At 35.5% G+C, this 20,120-nt stretch overlaps 1 long non-coding RNA gene across 1 annotated transcript in view; it reads left to right on the forward strand.

Annotated features, from left to right (window-relative positions):
• Positions 1–1,614: 1,614 nt before the first annotated feature.
• The window catches only part of LOC136571198 (uncharacterized), a 102,052-nt gene continuing 83,546 nt past the window's right edge, over positions 1,615–20,120 (forward strand). Inside the window, exon 1 of the long non-coding RNA XR_010785689.1 lies at positions 1,615–1,704. This is a non-coding gene — a long non-coding RNA (uncharacterized lncRNA). The remainder of the gene's footprint in view (positions 1,705–20,120) is intronic.

Raw genomic sequence — 20,120 nt, forward strand, 5'->3', positions numbered from 1 at the left:
TTTATTTGGGGTATAGAAAAAAAATACAAAACAAAGAGTAGCATTCTTCTGGTTTTGGTTACAAAGTTTTAAATTATGATATTTAAATATCTTCTAAAAAGCAAACCATCAAAAAAAAAGAGTTAACGAAAGAAGAAATTGAATGAGCTTTAGAGAAAGACCATATTTGCCTGCATACATATCAGGATTTGGTTTTCTGCCAGGTCAAAAAGGTAAAAATGGAAATTACTTAAATATAGAAAATAATGATTTATATTGATTTTTAAATTGCACTTTTAATAAAATTGTAAAAAAAAAGTGGAGATAAATGTGTCTGGAATTTTCATGTCTCATAAAACTTCCCCAAATCTGAATGCCCATGCAAAAATCTGTCACTCCAATATTAAAAAAAAAAAAATTATTCATTTGGCTTACTAGACAGAATGAACAGAAAACATAAGACATATATTTGAACACAGTGGTTGTTGATGTTGGTGAAGAAGAAGTTTTTGATGTAGCAGAACAAAATTATTTATATTTGGATATTGTTCAAGCAAATTTGGGAGACGAACAATGCGACATCTGGTCTTGGCAAAGGAGGCTCTGGTCTCTTCTGCCCTTCAATTCCATTTTGAATGGAAATTAAAAAGTCAAGTAAAGTATTTATTAATGCCTAATTAAAATATTTTAAAAATACTAAATTAAATTCTGGCAGTCAAAATTCGTATAGAAATGACCATCAAAGATTTGTTACTGGCTTTGTTTCTGTGTTGTTTAATTTTGATATTGGAAGTTTTCCAAACAAAGCCTATAAACCCAAGTAAGGAGTAAGACTGAGAAGAATCAAGACAAGAAGCAAAATTATAGATTTTTATTTTCTGCATAACTAAAAAGAAATATAAAAAAATACAAGTCCAAGATCATTAGCTGGCTTGCTTGCTTAGAGATGGGGCACAGAACTAGATTGTAATATATAAAGAACTAAATTATTTGATGGCCAAATTACAGACTGGCCTGAAAGTAAATGCTTCAATATTCTAAATTATGAACTGAATTTAAGGTTGAGACAAATTAGAAACCCACTTAGATGTTCTGATTAGACATTGTGAATTTTGGACCAAAAACCAATTACAGTGTTAGAAGTAAATTGAAGGTGCTGAAACTATCTAACTGTATCCACTGTTTGTGTTTTAACAATTAATTTAACACGAGGAATCAAAAGAAAATAAAAAGGCTTTTTCAGAGGTTGAAAAATTAAAAAAAACCCCTGAAAATAAGAGCAACCGTGTGAGAATAAATCCTGCACCACTTTATTATGTTGATTAATGCTGGAATCATTTATATTCACCATTATAATCAAGCAAAAAATGACATTTCAGTGAGTCAAAAAACAGAAGTTTGGCAGATATTAGAGATTCAAACTTTTTCTGGTTTTTTAAAATATTTTGTTCTTCTACCAGACTGTCTGAAAAATCTTAGTTTCACATTGCCTTATGAATGGCAAAAGCAATTTGGAGCTGATTTTCAAGAAATGTTTCAGTGCCACTTCCCCCACATAGCGAGACTTACTACCTGTTCAAAGAATGTGAAGAGGGGAAAAGAGTTGAGGTTTCCATAGCAACCTTTAGTAGTCCAAAGTAAAATTGCATAAAATGAAATCATTATCACTCAGCAACTAAAGAAGACAGCTCAACTGATGAAGATCCAAGTTGTAAATGACTGCCGGTGAGTAGCAATTTTTTTTCCCTACCTTTAGTATTACTATGCCTTTTATGGCAGAAACAAAAGAGAAAAATATAACAAACCAAAGGAAAAAATGCCTGCTTCTGTTATGTTTAACAGTTTTGAAAACTGATTTTTAATTCAGAAACAATGTGACTTAGAATACATGGTATCCATGGTAACCCAGGAGTTCCTAAAGATCACTCTGTTCATTTATCGGGAATATGAGCAGATTGTTTGTCTCCTGGTAGACTGCAAAATGTCCTGTTACTATATGGCTTGAAAACAAACTCAAAATGGCTTAAAGAGCTTTCATTTCTCTTGCACTGCAGTAAAGAAAGATCTTTATTCACCAGATAATAGTAGTATGAAATAAATTGAAATATCTTTTAAGTACTTAATTCCTGAGACCTCCTAAAAGAAGCTGAAACATTGAGCAAAAATACCTTATCAGAATCAATAGAAGAAAGCAAATCCTTGAAAAGAAACAGTCTTTATGAGGCTTTTTTCTCCCCTCTCACCAAGTGACTGAAACTATACAATCACTTCAATGCTGTTGATCCTTAATGGGTTTAATCAGTCACTTACTGTGAGTGACAAATGTGACAAAAAAAATGAGAACATTTATTTATTAAGTTATTTCTTTATAGATATAATCTGATACAAAGAAACACAATTTAAGTATGTGGTGAGGAGGGGTTTGCTGTTTTGGTCTCCTTGTTTGTTTGGTTTTTTTTCTGAATATATATTTACTGAGAATGGAAGGAAGAATTTTGTGTATCTTACGTTTCAGGCTCCTATTATTAAAACAGCCTTATGCAATTTACTGCGCCACCAAAAAGATAGAGCTCTTCAGTCACTAGAAACATAGGAAAACATATATCTAGTGCTCCATTGTTAATCCCCTTTGGGCTACTCAGTAAATAATTTGAAACAAACCAACAATACCAAGAATACAAAGAATCACAGGAAACAGATGAGTTTGGTACTGTTAGGTTGATTCTGCTGTAGCCTCTACTGGGATAGGAACTGGTGTGCAACCTGTTTCTGAGGAAAATATGGAGAGTTCCCTGTTCCTATTCCATGGTCTGGATGAAGAGATGTACACAGGGACTATGAAAGTATGTGCATGTTTATAGCTTGCAGCACAGTATGGCTAGGATTTCCAAGAATCCTGATAGTAAAATAAGTAAGAGGTTTTCCCTGCATTTTGCTTCTGGTATGATATTTGAAGTAAATTTTATACCTGAAGAAAAAATTTCCTTTTTAGACATCCCTGCTTCGATAGAAATGGGTTTTGACTGATGTTTGGGCAGTATTACTAAGCTGTGTGTTAGGATATGTCTTCAGACAGATGTTGTCTTGACCTGTGCTAACCCAATTGTCACCAAGGTGGAAGTCAGGGCATTATATAAATCTGATACTACATCCAAGCTAACAGAATGGTGCTCCAAACTTCTCCAAGCTCTTGTGCTCCATAGCACGGCACTGCAGTAGCAGCGTGCCCACCATGAACTCAGTGCCTCATTCATTCAATGACTTGACGTGATTGGACAGAAACTGAAGTAGAAAGCTTAAAAATACCTTTTTTGAGATACTGCATAAAATTCCCATAGAATGATTTTGATAACAGTGCATCATTCTAGAATGGAAAGATGAAAGAAAGATGTCCTTGAATGACATACACTTATTTTTGGACTGTTTTCTTCCTATATGCTTTAGTTTTCTAAGTGGATTAGCTTATATACAGGAAGCATATCTATTCATTCATACATAAGTTGCTTTATTTCGTATGTGAATTCATAAGAGTAAAACAAGAATAAAGGACCAGCAATTGTGAAAAGTTTAAGTTTTTCTTTCTCTCAGTCCAGGATCACTGATAGTTTAAAACATCAGTATATTCTATTTCTGATGATTTTCCCATTAAAATTCTCTAAGGCCTAGTCAAACCTCCACTTCTGTTGAAATGTCTCACTTTAAACATTTCTTTACTTTATAACTCTCTCAAATATCTCAAAAACTTTTTTACAATATATCATAATGAGTTGCAAAAATTCATTAAAAATGAAACAAAGAACAAGAAATCCTTTCAAGAATATTTAAAAGAAACATAATTTATTAAAATTAAAAACTGCATCTGAAAAGAAATTCAAGTGCCACTTTGTAATAATTTCTAATAGATTTTTCTAAAGAAAGAAAGCATAAGCGCAGTTGAAGTAATTGGAGACAACTAATCATTTAACTTAGTCAATATATTGTATAAGAACTTTTACAGAAATAATATTAAGGATGTTCAGCTCAGGCAAATTCACCAGCAGAACTAAATTTATTTCAAAAAAAAATGTAAAATGAAAACTGAAATTGTATATTTCTGCAGAAGATCATTCAAGACTGGAAAGTCCATTTCACAAATAATTTGCCTGAAGGCTTTATAATAAAGGAAAAGCTAAAGAAAAAATATAAGCCATCCATACATATATTAACATATATGCCATATATTAACATATATTCCTGTTACTAAATCTTCAATATTTCCTCTTACATGGATTTAGCTACTAAGTTGATCTTGTCAAATACAGCTCTACAAAATTTTGCCTCAGACATGACAGTATCCAGTCCTTGCTCCTTATCAGTGGGCACTGATTCCCTGTATTCCTATGCATTTATTATCTTATATCTTCCCTGTCCTTTCTCAAAATTAGCAGTCAGCATGATTGTTTTTCCGTGGTTATTGCTCTTTTTTTCCCACAAATATGTCTGTTCCTGTTACCTTTTTGAGAAGAGCATGCATTTCATTCTTTCCTTAAACTCTTCAAGGTCTGTCTTTTCCTCAATGTCCTGAATTGTCTTGGTACAACTCAGATGAAAAATAAAACCACATTTTTTGAAAGAACACAGCAAGACCATAGTTAACCTTATTCCTTTACTGAAGTGTTTTATGTACTGGTAATTTATCTCAACATTTACTTACATGGAGTTTCTAGTGCAACTAGTAACCACAGGAGTGGAAACAAATCATAACCTGGCATCATTTCTGCAAATGATGTCTCATTCACACTGAGAACAAGATTAATCTCACCCATGTTTACATATGCAGATGTAAGACAAAGCAGTTTGTTTTCCTGTAAGTAAAAAGAGAGAATGAGGCTCACAAAAGCATAATTCAACTAATGTATTTTAGATTTCCTTTAGATGGCTCTATGTGCTTAGAACAAGTGAATGATAATATTTCAGATATAAACATCTATGACTTGATTCCTCTTCCTGCACTTAAACACCCAGTGTTCTTTGAGATGTCTTGGGCTATTCTGCATGAATGTAACATGAGTCTTCTTGAAAGGTCTGGCTCTCTATGTGTCCCCTGTCTTGTCCTTTGAAGATGTTTATTATGCCTTAGGAACTCTCAGATGATTCCTACTAATTTGAAGTTCAGGATATACACATTTTAATATCAGTGTGTGAGGCAGGGGCCAAATTTAGTTATCCAAACATAAGTACTGAATATTACAGCTACTAAAGCTTATAGTAACCTGCCTGGCATCCAATTGTTGCTCCAGAAAGGCATTGGTCCTCCATAAGTCCTTTGTAGTAACTTCCAGCAGCTATTTTTAAGTCTTCTTAAATAAAACTATATGCATCTGTATAGCAAACTGAAGAGTTCTTTAGATGTGGAAGCTGTCATTATATCTAACAGTGAACCAGAATTTAATTCTGTTGCCTAAATGGTGCTGATTAGAAGTGTCTGAATGTCCCAGCTTATCCTAGCCTATCTCCAGTTGCTACCTTGGAATAGCATCTCCCTTCTGTCCCATGTAGTGCCCAAGAGCCTCATGCATGTCTCTGCCATGCCAGTACAACACAATTATATAATTTCCTAAAATTTCACCCCACATCAAAATGTTCAGTGTTGACAAAGGTGTTACTCAAAACAAATGAGCCTTTCAGTTACCCAGAGGTGGGCATCCATTTCCATGCATTCCCAAGGATATCCAGGAACAATACCAAATGGAGACCTGCACGGTTTTGGCCCAGATACAGGAAGCCAGACCTTGAAGCAAGAAAAATAACTCCAGGTATGTGAAATTTTGGCAACTGAGAAGGTAACTTAAGTGCTTTGTATAAAGGTGCCCATAGGCTCCCTTGAGGGCGTTACCCAATTCTCCACTGAGCATAATAGTTGCATAAATGCCTCTTTCATAGGAATACACCTTCATTTAGAAGTTTTAATCTGCAGCTACTTTCTTATTTAATCAGATAATGTGCTGATTAGACCAAAATCAGGAAGTAGAACTTAAAATAATCATTATATTTATAAGTTCTCAAATTAGACTGCCATGCTGTGATCAATAAACTAAGTCACAGAAAGAATATCAGAACAGCAGTCTTTGAACTGACCTTAGTAAGGAACATAATCAGTCTGATTTTAAGTATAGAAAAACTTAGAACGCATATGGGAGGAATAGCATAAAGATACTTTTCCCCTTGAACACTAGTTTTTCTCACCTTAAAAAAAATATGATTTTCACGTTTTTCTAAAAATTTAAAAATTACTTATAGTTAACAATTGAAGATATTATGTCTCTTTATTAGTTTTTTGAATGATATTACAGTGATAACTGAGTGGTTATTGAGGAGGATGTACTGATTCTAATTTAATCAATAGTGTAACTTTGAGGGTACACAGAGTAGAAGCTTTTCTAACACTTCAGGCTAAACATATATTTTGAATGTAAACTTTCCCTTTTCCTCCTTAACACTCCCATGCAACACTTGCTGCTTCTTTTTTTTTTTTTTTTGACATTTAAATACAGAAAAGGATTTAAAGCATATCAACAACATCTAAGAGAACATGCTGCTCCTGAAATAAATTTAATTACAAAAGTATTGTCTTATTCTCTCCTGTGACTATATTAATGATGCAGCAGCTATCTCCATTATCACTCTCTAAGTTCCAGTTATAACAGAGCAGCACGCTTTTATCATATTATGTGAATACAGACTCTTTGGTTCTTCACTCTGTAAAAGAACTGTGAGTGAATGCGGGTGTGGAAAAAAAAAGGATAGAAGACTTGCTTTTTAGAATGCTTTCAGGATTGAATTCATTCTGTTATTCAGCTTCTCCAGGTTTCATTAAAAAGCACAAAACAGAAAAACATTATTGCACTGTATTTACATCATAGTGCTGTTTTTCCATAGCTCATATATATCTCCTATGTATTCAGATGTTGACACAAAGAGTACAGCTTGCTGAATCTGTTTTGATTTAACTTCCCACCTATCTGACAAGCATTCACATCAGACAAGAATTCTAGCTACATGAAACTTCTTTGCTCCTACCATGAGTTCTGAAGCTAGGCATAAGTACAGGTAAACAGGCATACACACAAAACAGGAAATTATGGAAATTTATTGTGACCGTGTTCACAGGGGTTCTTGGATGAGGGAAGAGACGAGAATGTTGACTCCATGTTCAGAAGGCTTGATTTATTATTTTATGATATATATATATTACATTATAACTATATTAAAAAGAAAAAGAAGGACAGGTTTTCTCCAAAGCTAACTAAGCTAAGAATAGAATAGAAAAGAATGATAAGAAAGGCAGCTCGCTCAGATTCTGTCTGAGATAGCTCGGTCCTTGATTGGTCATTAATTATAAACATCCAAGATGGGCCAATCAAAGATCCACCTGATGCATTCCACAGCAGTAGATAACCATTGTTTACATTCTGTCTCTGGGGCCTCTTAGCTTCTCAGAAGGAAAAATCCTAAAGAAAGGATTTTTAGTGAAAAGATGTCTGCAACAGTTTATTATTTTCTTATACAATAAGGTGCTCTCTATGTAATAAAGTATGAGCAAAATGGAAGGCTTGGGTCATTTTGCAACTGTATTCTTAAAAATGCAATAAAAAATATTACATGGTGGCTTATTTTTAAGCCAATGTACACTTATATGCCGTGCATGTTAGCATGTTGGTTGCGTGGTGAATGAAAGTTAAGATGAATTCAGATAGATGGGGAAAGGTTAGAAACTTTTGCTTCAACCGAAAAAGTTAGCCTTGCTATCAATTGCAGCACAGGATGGCAGATCCCTGGCGACACAGTCCCAGCATGGCCAGCAGAGCCATGAGGATTGGGACAGGCTGACAGGCCAAGATATGGGCTCATGTGCATCTAAGTGTTTTCTGTAATGCCAGCAGAGCCTCAGCACTGGGCTTCCATCTGAACTGTCCACTCTTAGCACTTTCCATCTGAAAGTGATTGTTCCTTTCAAAGCAATCCTGAAGACCCACACTATCTCTTTAGTCTTTTAATAGATGTGTTTGCTGGCATTCTTTAGCTTGGATATGCTAGTTCTTGACCAGCTCTTGCCAGTGTTTGTCCAAAGCAAGACTGACAATAATTCTTTCTCCTTCATTAGCCCCAGTCATTCTAGTTGGTGTTATCACACTAACACTACTGGGGACAGCTAAAGCACCTTCCCTGCTACCCTCTTTCCTCTCCAGAGTCTGTCTGACCTTGTCTTTAAGGTGCAGACGCTTCACAGCAGCAGGAGAAGTGAAGGAAATGGCTGTACAGCAGAAACATTCATGATATAAACAACATTAAAGCCATTCTCCACTCCCTCTTCAAATCAGGTTAGGATGGTAAACTAAGATGTGTACTTGGTTTCAGTTCCCTTCAAGATAAGTTAATTTGAATAAGGCACCACTCATGAGTAGATAGGCTCAACTCCTCTTTTTATTTTCCTGCATACTTAAGTGAACACCTTTAGTATTAATCTTTTACTAAAGATGGCAAAATTTATAGAAATTAAAATGAAACAGTTGCTGCTGTTTATAAAATATTTTAAAGTGTTGTTGCACATTTCTGTTACTTATCTATATGACCTTTCCATTACTAGACAACCATATGTTTCATATAACATCAACAACTTATAAAAAATCATTAGTGAAAATTTCAGTAGTAATTCAAATGAATAGTATTATTTTATATTAAGAAAATGAAATAAGTCCTTTGGATTGCAAAAACCCTTACACAAATCTACAAAGAAATGAACAAAAAGCTTCCTCAATTCTTTGCATAGAAATCCCAAATTGCTGTCTTTCTTACTGGGGAAAACTGCCTCTTGCTTTCCTTTTTTTCCCCTCAGAAATAGAGTATTTTTGTTATGGTTTTCTCTTTTGTTTTTTTACCTCTCTCTGTTGAGTAAATCAGTTTTATGGCACCGTAGTCACAATAAAAATATATGTCAGTATTCATGTTCTTTCTGCACACGATGGTTTAGTCATTATTCATGATAAATAAAGACATTTGTAAAAAAATTAATGCAACTTTCCCTGGAAAAACTGCACTTCAGGATTTAATTTTCTATTTTATTTTCCCATTATAAAAATATATCTTAGGCTGTGAAGATTTTCACTGACATTCTCATGGCTCCAGCATTTTCTTTCTATAAGCAAGGTAACTCTGTGGCTTAAATTTACCATCGTTTTTACAATTGTACACTTCTTTTTGTATGTTTGATGCCACATTAATGGGTAACAATGCAGTTCCTTGTACTGTAGGGGTTGGTATAAATTATCCATTCCAAGCAGCTATAGGGCTGAACTTTTCTACTACAAAGTCCTTAAAAATTTTATTCTTCCATTGTGTGATTGAGACAGTAGTAATAGTTGCAGAGTAGAGCCTCGTTATTGGGAAATATTAAGCTGTGTCATAACATATAATGATCCACATTTTCAAAATAAGTAAGTCACCCAGAGCACACAGAAGGACATTGTCTGAGCTCAACTTTAGAAATAAAGTCTTTCAACAGCTCTATGAAAAGCAAGTAGTGAAAACTGATTATTCTCTAAACTGCTAACTCATGCAAAAAACTACAAAGATCTCCTTAAATTAAAGAAATACAAATGAAAACTGTCACTAACTTTTCTTTTTTTCATCTTCTTTTATGTGATATATATGTTCCATTAAGCCTTGTGTGAAAATCAGCAGCACATTAACTGAGCTGTTTTGCTTCTCTACTTTAGACACTTTTGCTTTTAAAACATCCCCGTTTCAACAAAAGGACCAAATTAGTATTTGGGAAAATAAAAGTTTGTTTCAATATATATAAATGTAAACTGGCATCTCCCCTCCCACTATAATTTGTGCACACTGTATTCTCTGTTTTCATTACTTCTTTGGTCAATAGTTGGTCTTGTTTTTCCTTTTTAGTGGAAGCCTTGTGCATATGTGTCAATCCTCATGCACTTGCATAGCATGCCTAGGTGTTCACATGTGTATACTTAAGCTGAGTGTGCGTGTGTGCGATTGGATGTGGGTTGAACCCGATGTCACCAGTTTTAGAAACGTTCATTACCCTTTGATACACTTTGCCTACATTTTTTCATAAAGTACAAAAAAAATTTACATCTATTTGAAGCCAACTTGCTGAGAGCAAGTCCCACCACCGCTGGCAGTAATTGTCTGCACGTGACCTTGCTTTTTGATTATGCTGAAATTTTATTAAGGAGCAATCTGCAGGCAACCATTCTGGTCTGCTCACTTGAATGCAATTTATTCAGAACTTTCCTGCATGCTTTGTCCATCATTTAATCTCAGTTTCTAAGGGAATTAATCTTGAGTTTCTTAGCTTCTAAATGATTAAAGTAAACACAGGCAAGAATGAAAAGGGAGAAGAAAGAACCATAGGAATCTTTCTTCCCTTTTATTCTTTAGGGAAAGGTACATTCAGTGCAATGAATAAAACTATCTTTCATGTGGAAATACTGCTTTACCGGCAATGCAGAGTACTTTATTTATGAAGACGAGTAAGCTAATCCTCATTAAGAAGAAATATAATGAAGTATGGGGTTTTTTTAAATCCTAGAATTTTATAAAGACATTTGGGATTTTAAATATGATGAAAAGTAAAGTACAACACAAAAAGAGAAGTTTTCATTACCAGAATGACCTAAAAACCCTAAGGGAATGCTTAAAACTAGTTTATAAGTTGAGATACTAGAAGAGTATCCCCACTTACCAAATACAAAAGTGGTGATATTGATCAGTAGTATAATTAAGGCTAAGATACACTCTCTAGAAAACTGAAGAAAGTAGCAGGATATTAAAAAAAAAAAAAAAAAAAAAGAAAATCACCCAGGAAAAAAACAAACTGGGGACATGGAGCTACACCAGCCTTGCCTCCACTGGCCTATTGAACTTAGCAAGCCCCTAAAATACCTGACGTACATTTAGAGTCTCCTTTATAATTTCTTGTATCTTTTTCTCATAAAACACATGATTGCTGAGAAAACTTATTTTCAGGCTTGAAGTGATAATATGTAAATGTGCCTGTGGTAGTTTTGAACATTGTTGTACAGACAGCCACTCGCCACAAAGAGGCCTCATATAGCAGATTTTTCTATTTATATTACAATGTATTTTTGTAGCTATTAAGCTCTAATTCCTCTTCCTCACATTTTGCAGCATTTATTTTCACTTCATGTTCATTTGCCTGTTCTTCAAGGTGAACTCACACTTTCCAGTCAGTTGTCTGATTTTCATTGATGCATTAGATTTTCTTCAACTTAATGTAAATGTGAAGCGGTCCAGCTGGAGAAAGATTGATCATCCTTCTCGGACGTCCCGGCTAGCTATCCAGCACCACTAGCAGTACGGGGGCACTATCCCGATCTCCGTGGTTCGGGACACCACCTAAGGCAAACGCTCTGTGCTGTGACAGCAGCACTACCTTGTGGTAGCACAGCAGGCTACCTTGTGGCTTGGCTTATGGCTACAGTCAGCAGAAATAAGAGAGCGCTCTCCAGCTGTGGTGAATCTAGGTTTATTGAGTCCCACGGGAACCAACAGCCAAAGAAGAAGGGGGGGGAGTTGCAACAGCTGATAAGGAGGGAGGAAAACAAGGGAGGAGTCAGTCCTTGGACGAATAGGGTTTCAGAGGGGAGTGGGATACAAAAGATTGACTTAGGGAGAACACCAACGGGGATACCTTGAGGGTGGGGCCCCAGTCCCCGAACCAATCACTCGACTCTAGCTGGAAGTTTCTAGAGAGAAGGGTGGTAGCATCGAGTGACGGACAGGGCACTGGGGAGGGATTTGAGAAAGGGTGCAATAATCTCCAAGGCAGCTGGGGGAGAGTTGGGATAACTGGCAGCATAAAGGAGGGAAGGGAGAACCAGGGCAGAACCATTGCATGATAGGGGGAACAGAACAGTCCAACTTATACAGGCACAACACAACATAAATGTGTTGGTTTTGCACAGCCTAGCTTTTGGTAGCGGGGAGGACCACAGAAGTGGCTTCTGTGAGAAGCTGCTGGCAGCTTCCACCATATCCAGCAGAGCCACTCCCTGATGCCTCTAAAGATGGACATGCTGCTGGCCAAGTCTGGGACAATTAGAGAGGTTGGTAACACCTCTGTGATAATGCATTTAAGAAGAAAATCAAAGCAAAGAGGGGCATGCCAGAGAGGAGGAGGAGGTGAGAAAATGTGAGGGAAAACAACATGGAGACATCAAGGTCAGTGAGGTCTGAGAAGGAGGGGAAGGAGGTGTTCCAGGAACTAGAGCTGAGATTCCTCTGACGGCTGTGGTGAGATCAGGGTGAAGCAGCTGTGCCCTGACAGACCATGGGGGTCCAGGGGGATGCAGAGATCCACCCACAGCCCGTGAGGGAGGTGCTCATGCTGGAGTGGGTGGATGCCTGGAGGAGGCTGTGATCCTGGGGGAGATCTGGTGAAGAGAGAGGGTCTCTTCTCTCTGGAGCAGCCTGCCTTTGGAGGACTGGACTCTGTGGCCACATGCCGCTGCAGTTTTGGGAGGACTGTCTGCCTGTGGCAAGGACTCATGTTGCAGCAGTTTTGGGCAGACTGCTGCTTGGGCGATTGGAGCCATGCTAGAGAAGTTCAGAGGGAACTCTCTTCCTTGGGAAGTGACCCCATGGTCTCACAGTGGAAGGACTCCTCTCCCAGAGCAGTGGAAGAAAACCTCGGGTGACAAATTGACCAAAACTCCATGCCGTCTCTCCCTGTACTATCGGGGGGGAGGAGGGAGGGAAAAAAAAGGTGTTTTGAGGGCTTATTTTACTTCCCATTATCATTCTCTGATTCTGTTAGTAATGAATTCACTTTGAAACTTTAAGCTGAGCCTTTATTGCCCTTGAAGTGTTTTGTCCTGGTGCTTAGCTCATGAGCACTTTGTCGTTTTTTGTTTCCTCTCTTCTGCCCAGCTGTGGCAGGGGCATGTGAGCAAATGGCCTTTATGGGTGCCTGACATTGGGCCAGTGTCAAACCACAGCAATCACAAATAAATTTCCTTCACAGATTCTTTTCCCCTAAAAAATAATACATGAAGTTATAAAACAGAATACCTCTTTGAGCTTATCATATCTGAATACTTCTAATAGGCTGAGTCTGACGCATACTCTCCATCTCAAAAGCCACTTGCATCACATAATTCTTACTCCAATTCTCACCTTCTCCAAAATAGCTAATGTGGTATCCTGTGTTTTACTACACAAAATGATTTAATAAATCTAGGCCAGCAACTTTTCTGTGGTCCCATTTTCTGTAAAATTTCTTATCAGAAAAGCCATCAAACTTACAGTTATATACTTGCAGTAAATACAAGTGCATTGTTAATGTTTCCTCTTTGTAGTGTAGACATTGTGGAAGACTTGGCCATACACTGGTTTTGAATTGGAGAACTGGATGTTGCAGCCTGGAGTGGAAGAAAATTAATTTGATTTTAGAATAAGACCTTGATTAATTAGGGAGTTGATTTAATTAATTAAAACATGAATTAAATGTTGAAGAAAATACTGAAAAGACAACAAAACCAAACTACAGGTTTTAATTAAAATACTAGATAAAATTTTGGTGAAACCAAAGAAAATAGAATAACTTAATTATAGACATTATTTATATAACTGTCTCTTAAGTTGTGGCAACTGTATAGGAACAGCAACATGTAAAACTAAGCATTAGTAGAGCAAAATATAAGGAGATGAAGACACTAAGGAGGAAATGTTCATTTTGCTAAATTAATTATATTTCATGATGAACAATCTTTCTCCCATCCAAGAAGATACTTCATACATCAAAAGCAAGTCAAAAGCAATCCATTGTCCTGTGAGTAACATAATGCATTAATGTATTCTGCTGGAAAACATCCCAGGGTACTCAGAAACTTTAAGTACTGAAATAAAGGATATAAATGATAAAACTATGTGGCTTTTATAGAATCTATTTTTATTAATTCTGTACACACACACAATTATGTCTTTTGCTAAGCTGTGTATCATGACAGCTCATTAAGAGAAACCATTGCAAACAATTTTGATGATTTTTTTTTAATTGTCTAAGAAGGAATAACAACTTTGACAAATAAGAGCAAATAAAAAAATAACATTCAGAAAAAATCAAGTGAAGCAATTTGAATACTTCTAACAGTGGTTAATTGCCATAAAACCAGAAAATAAATTGAGGCCATGTGTAAACATGATATAAAATGAATACATTCTTGAATGCAGTAACATATCTGTGTTTTAATACTAATTTTGAATTAAACTTATTCTATTTCCAATTTTCTAAGTGTCATTGAAATACCAGTCATTTAACAAAATGTTCTGTAAATTTCACTCAGCCTGTTATAGCATGGATATGTATGATCAAAAGTGTTTGACTTTGCTATTCTACTATGGGCTTTGGTTCAACTAATTTAAATAAATGAAGCAATGTTATAAAAATTACAAAATACCTTTGAAAGACTCCTTCAGGTCGAGCACACTACCAACACTGTGTCAGAAACAGGTTCAGTTAACAGAGTGTGATGGACAGCATAGGTATTTTTATTAAAAATTGCTTTCAGACCCTAAGAATAAAGATCCTTAAACTTTGATGGTGGATGTTTGCCATGACTTCTGCTGTCTTAGAATCTGGAGGTATTAATTCAATAGCCTACACAGAAGCACCTCTAAACATTTGAGTTTGCTAGGTATCCTACCTCAGATCCACTTGTCCTTTCAGAATAAAAATCAAACATGAATTGTCTTTATGTTCTCTTTCATATGCCCGCAAGAATATCTCAGACACCCTACAGCACCCCAGCTGAAACAGACTTTAGGTGTGAATAGCAGAAAGGTGTTCTGAGTTCTACTTTTGTGCTAATCATCCTAGGCTGCTCTTAGTCAGCAGGAGAAATAAAGGCTCTGTAGGGCAATTAATAGAAATTTGAGCTCTGATCTAAAACCGTATGAATTTCCTTTGGTGATTACCAATCTATCTACTGCCTGTTAAATTAGCCTTAGTTAATCATGGACAAAAATGATCCTTACACTGAATATTTAAATGTCTAAGCTCAAGGAAGAAGAGTCCTGCCTCCACCAAGACTCTGCAATATCTCTGAAGGTAGAACTTATTTGCTAGGTCCTTTAAGTCTTGTAACACTGAGGAGGAATACATTAGTCTACCTTCACATAATACTGATTACAGCACAACGATGAGAGTAGAGTCTGTCTTCACATCTGCACTAAGATTTTCTTATTAGTTCTCTTAAAGTTCACAGAGCTTATGTCAGCTGTTTTCTTTCTAGTACTTTAGAAAGTCTTCTTTGCTTAAAGGTCAATGCCATAGAAAACTATTTCTTATTGCTAGAGGGAAGCTGTAAACAATCTCAGAAGTTCATAGGACAAACAGCTAAAGAATATTCCTCAATTCAGTTAAAATTTTACAGTGTATAACTTCTCAGTGAAACACAGTAAACTGCCATAACTAATTAATCAGATTTTCTTCAGGCTGTTCCAACTTGCACCAGAAATACATCTTTGATTACCATGTTGTATATGGCAATATTTTACCTACATAATGTTTACCTACATAGTGGATTACTCCACATCCATCAAAAATGTTACATTGAAATATTGGCAGTTTGAATCTTCTTGTAACTAATATATTTGATTAGTCTCCTTATCTTCAGGCTATAAAATAAATGGAAAGATACATTTCAATTTTATTTAGTCATTATGAAGGATTTTTCAGAAGTTTGTATTGGTTTACTAGTGTCCTAAGTGCTAGTGCTACATCTGGTCTGTAGAACCGAAGAATCCAGAGCTCTGAAGATACCACTGCCACATCACTACTGACTGTAGCTGGAGCTAAGAAAATAAATTGTGTGGTGAAGGGCAGAAACCACTGAGATTTCTGAGTTCTAAGACCCAGCAACAAAGGAGATGATGAAAGCTTAGAAAGACCAGCACAAGCAACACAGAAAGGCACAGTGAACCTTGGGTTGGAGAACTATGAAATGATTCCACAAAACTGGTATCAAACATGATCAGTCTAATCTTATCTCCCCGAATATTTGGGTGTACTTATTCTGTACAATGAGACATAGAATATATTATGTTTTGTTTATGATCTAGAATGAATAAAATTAACAGCTGCCTTCTGTACACAACATTGTAACATTTTAGGCACAGAAATAGTCAATTGGGTTCATATATTTAGCTCCTGTAAATATTGCTTTGGGACTGACCTAGTTGGGAATCTTAGTGTTCACCTAAAATTCCATCAGCTTAGCAGGTTCCAGGCTTAAGCACACACATATAGGAAAATATAATATACACTATCCAAATGGTTAAATCACACAATAGATGAAGACTCAGTATGATGAAATATTTTCGATGTCTTGTTGCAGGAGGATTCACATACAACATTTTCAACATTATTAGCAATTAAATTTGCATGTTCATCTTCATCACAGAGAAGTACAAAGTTCTGAACCTTGATGAGAGTGACCATATGCTTGAGAACAACATAAAATGGCTGAAAAATAGTTTAGCTGAAAAGCACTTCAGTGTTACTGCAGGCACTAAGATTATGGTAAGCCCAAAGTGTGCCTTTTATTGCAGGTTTAGTGTATAGTAGGCTACATTAGGAAGAGGAGAGCAAGAAGTTGAGTAAAATCATTATCCCATTGTTTTTATTATCTCATCTTAGCCCTGAGGAGGTTACATCTGAATTACCAGGCCCAGTTGTATTTTACTTGGCCCCATGGCAAAAATGCCTCAAAAAAAAAAAAAGGTTGAGCAGGGCCCAGTGGACAACTACCAAGATAGTGAGAGAGAGCTAGAGCATGACCTGTGAAGGAGGTCAAACTGAAAGAACTGTCTGGTGGAGAGGAGCCTCATGAACTGACATTATAATTTTTTGGAGGGCAGTTTCAAAGAAAGCGGATTCAAATGCTTCCCTGTTGTTGCAGATGGTGTAGCAGAGTTGTTTTGAGGGGGAGATTAAACATCAGGAAAAACCTTTCCAGCTGGCAGAAAGTTCACCACTGTAAAATATTGTCCAGAGGGGATGCATTAAAAACCATGTCTGTGGATATTTCCTGCTTCAAATCTGACTGATCTGGCTTTGTCTTGGTGATAATCCTGTTTTGAGAATGATAATGGACAAGGCATCTCTAAAATCTGCTTTAAGTAAGCATTTCTGGTTTTCTATCTTTCATGGATGATAAGCTCTGAGGACAGCATAGCTCTTTAACTTGAATTCATTAGATTTTAAACTTCATTTTATTTTTTCGCTATTTAAAAATCATTTTCTCAGGGTAAGAGAAGCATTAAGGAACCTTTTTTGTCTATTCTTATTTTTCAGTTGCATATTTATTATATTTAATGTTATTCTATTTCTTAGCATGAAGTACAGCTGAGGAGAAATATTTGGGAGGTTGGTTTTTCTCAGTCTGTCTGAGCCCCACAAGTGTTTTTAAAGCTTAATCTTGAAATAGTTCATCCAAACAGGATGAATGAACACAACATTGAAATGTAATGTTTACAAATGGAAGTAACTTTGTTATCTCTTTTAATACTAAACTTTATCACAGAGTTATGACATATATGACTACTTTGTTCATGACTTTCAAGTGATACAAATATTGTCTTTTGATCCATCATTTCTTAATCTAACTTCAACTATATAAATGTACATTTGTATGAGTAATTTTCATTATTGGGAAGAAAGAAATCATAGCAGCATCTTCTTTGGAAGTAGTTTTATCTTTTTATTATGTTTTTACATGTTTATCTGGAATAGCCTAAATCTAATGGCTTTGTTATATGTATTGAATTCTGCTCTCATCTATCGTCAGGAAGTGCAGTGGAAAAATAGACTGAAGTGTGGCTTCACTCAAAAATGTTAAATTTTAGTCTGTATAGATAATTCAAAAATTTTTATTTTATTTTTAATGTTTTTATTTAAACCTAAAAATGCTTTATAACAAAAATGGAAAAAGATGAATGAGTGATTGAACTTGAAGAATCTTGGATGCAAAACTGAGGCTCATACAGTCCCTTCAAATATTAATTCATCTGTGATGAACCATATGGTTTTTGTTATCTTCAATTAAAAAAAATCAATTTAGTCAGCTCACCACCTGAATTCTCAATATACGAAGTCGAACTACAGACTAAGAATTCTCATTTGATATTTATGAATTGCACTTCAAAAGAGAGGCTTGTGTTTTAGTCATGTGCAACATAGCTAATAAATATGCAAGGAATGAAAACATACTAACATAAAAATATAACTAGAGTGATATACTTATTTAGATTTAGAGGTAAAGATCCCAAGACAGAAGTCTAGCTTTTCCCTTTCTCATTTAAATTGAGTTCAAATGCAAACCTTTTGAGAAAATGGGAAACAAACAAACACTTCCAAGGCATAAAAGTACTCAAGACGAATCTTACTGACACAAAAAGATGACTTGAAATTTCAGACTACTCATAACAAAGAAGGGACATTGAACTTCTGAGAATTTCAGTGGGGACAGGAAGTGCTGACACTGTCTTTTTCATGGAAAATTTTATATGTATTTCAGTCACACAACTTGAAAGACTATCTAATCTGGATCAGAAATGCCATAGGAATCCCACATCGAGGCCATCTCTGACTAACAGTGTAGGAGGGACCATGATTTTGACCTTGTTGTACACCTGGGACAAGGATAGAATGCTACAGGCGGTAGGAAAAAATGAAGAGGTTATGTTTAAGGGCATGAAGATATTATTCCTTCTTGATGTAGGTCCAACCTCAGTTAAAAGAAGAGAACTGAATGAGAATTAAAAGGTTTCCATGAAAGGAAAGGTTATGGTCACAGTGCTCTGTCTTGCAAACTGAGAGTAACTTTTAATAACTGCACACTGGCTGAGTAAAATGGCAGCAAATAAGCTTTCATACAGTCAGAAAAGAAAGCACCTAGGAAGACCCTGAAAGTAAAGACTGTGGAGAATGAATACACTGCTGTTTGGGCCTACTTGCATCTCTAGTTTTACATGGTCTTCAAATGTCACATGGTTTGTTGTAAGCTTTGTTCAGAATGTCCTGCTAAGTCTACAGCCACTGCAATCTTAAACAAGTAGGTAAAGGTCATATGTTAACTATATAGTGTCTACTTTGGTATTCTTTAAAGCTAGTATCAGTAGTGGAATTTGGAGTGCTTTCTTGCTCTCATATATATATTGATAGAAAATAGAGACAACTTGTTTTGTCTTTTTTAAACAAATAACTGCTTATAAATCTACTGTATTTGTAAACATTTCTTCTCCAAAAAACAGAAGAAAAAGAAAAAAAGAAACACTTCTTCACACAGTTACACCATTTTTTCCTCTCCAAATGTCAAGCAAGTCTTGGTTTTGTGCTAATTTCAGTTGTTCATGAGATTCTTTTTATTGCCCTTACTAGCAGCTCTGAAGATTATCATGTTAATGAGGATTTAATGTTTGTTATTTTTCTCAACTTATTAATTTCTTTTCTAGTAGGTATAATAATATTTGTAATGGTTTATAAGGAACTTATATAATGTAACTATTTTAGACATTTCTTTTCTTAATAAAATTGCATATATATTCCAAAACATACAGGCATCTTTTCTAAGGCAAAGGCATATCAAACTCATATTTATTTTGCTATCTACTGTCCCGTCAACACCTACCAGAACTATGGTTTTTTGCAAGTTTTTAATTCTCCCAAGTTAATATCTAAATTTTGTATTGTTTCTTTTGTTGTTTTGGAATTATTATTTTCCCTCCAAAGGAAGCCTGTTTTTAAATTTATGTATATATATTTTCGGTTGTGTTTTAATCTCCTTAGATTAAATGTTCATGTTTCACCTTATCTTCAGAAGACCTTAGCAGTATAATTTATTTTTCTCTTTCAAAGATTTTTTTAGTTCACACTCTTCTTTCCATCAAATATTACTTGAATTCAAATTGAGAGCTGGATATGAGGTCTGTCAAGCTATTTAAGAACAATTATGGTGTAACTACTGAGAATCATAATTTGTCCAGAGAATCGGGGAAGAAAGGAAATAAAGGGGTAAGATATTTTCTAACAGTCCTTTTCTCTGTAGACAATA

The sequence above is a fragment of the Molothrus aeneus genome, chromosome 2, assembly GCF_037042795.1.
Source record: "Molothrus aeneus isolate 106 chromosome 2, BPBGC_Maene_1.0, whole genome shotgun sequence".
In the NCBI taxonomy this organism is placed as follows: domain Eukaryota; kingdom Metazoa; phylum Chordata; class Aves; order Passeriformes; family Icteridae; genus Molothrus; species Molothrus aeneus.